The sequence below is a fragment of the Arachis ipaensis genome, chromosome B04 (genome assembly GCF_000816755.2).
Source record: "Arachis ipaensis cultivar K30076 chromosome B04, Araip1.1, whole genome shotgun sequence".
NCBI classification, from domain to species: domain Eukaryota; kingdom Viridiplantae; phylum Streptophyta; class Magnoliopsida; order Fabales; family Fabaceae; genus Arachis; species Arachis ipaensis.
Genome location: NC_029788.2, coordinates 46,698,996 through 46,700,423, shown reverse-complemented (window position 1 = coordinate 46,700,423; position 1,428 = coordinate 46,698,996).

The following is a 1,428-nucleotide window of genomic DNA, read 5'->3' as shown; positions in this document are numbered from 1 at the left end:
AATGCTCAATCTAGTTATCCTCCAATCTAATCATTGTTGATGCACAATCAATCCCCGGCAACGGCGCCATAAACTTGATGCCCGGAAAACTTGTCTCACAACAAATTCCCTTCGGCAAGTGTACCGAATTTGTCGTCAAGTAAAAACTCACAATAGAGTGAGGTCGAATCCCACAAGGATTGATTGATCAAGCAACTTTAATTAGAGAACTGTTCTAGTTGAGCGAATCCAGAATTTGAGTTGAGAATTGCAGAAAATAAAATGGCGGGAAGGTAATTGACAGGAAAGTANCTTTTTCAAGATAACTACTCAATTGGATGAAGATCGAAAGCTTTTAAGTAAAATCAAGAGAAAAGATAGAAGAAGAATAATGAAAACTAGTATTGATCTATCAAATTACAACAGAGCTCCCTAACCCAATGACAAGGGTTTAGTTGTTCATAGCTCTGAAAAATGAAAACAAAGATGGAGAATACATGATGAAAACTTAGAAGTGCAGAGAAAGTAAATACAGAGAGTAGTTCTATGCTAAGAGTCTCCCTATAATTTTCAACTCCCCTATAATATTTCAAAGCTACTCCTAATATACTACTCTTCTGTTCTTCTAGTTGATTCTTCAAGTCTTGGGCCTTTGGATCTTGAGTTTGAAGCAGTTCTCTTCTTCATTGGGCTTAGCTTTTACTTGCAGAGAGAAAGTGTGAAGTGGGCAGGGGCTTTGGCTCAGGAAGTTAGTGGTGTTAACGTTCAGTGAAAATATGGGTTCAAGAACGTTAGTGACAATCACCTTTTTCACTAACGTTCCTCACCAAAGTTAAAAGCCACGTTAACCTCAACGTTAGTGGCACAAACGTTGCCACTAACGTTTCCACTATGTCCTTCGCACACGTTATCGGGACTCAACTTTCCCAATAACGTTGAGAAGCCTCTCCCTTCCCTACGTTAGAGTCCACGTTAACTTAGTTAACGTGGCTCTTTTAACGTAGGCTTGCCATCCTTCGAGAACGTTAGTGACACTTACAATTGTCACTAACGTTCTACGTTGGCTCCCTTTCCTTTCTTCCACGTTAGAGTCCACGTTAACTTAGTTAACGTGACTCTTAACGTGGGCAATGATGGCTTCAAGAGCGTTATTGGTGATTACTTTTCTCATTAACTTTGTAAGTTACTCCCATTCCACGTTAGTGTTAACGTTAGTGTAACTAACGTAGCCACTAATGTGGTTCCTTTTTGCTTCCTTTGTCCTGAAATCAAGCAATAACGTGCATCAAAGTTCTAGTCTAAGTCATGGGAAATGTAACATCCAATTTTGTCCTTAAATTCATGCAAAATCATCATGAAATCATATAAAGTGCACAATGTATGCTTGAATCAAGATGTAAGTGAATATCTACCCAAAACTAGCTTATTTCTTAAGGAAATGCATGAAAC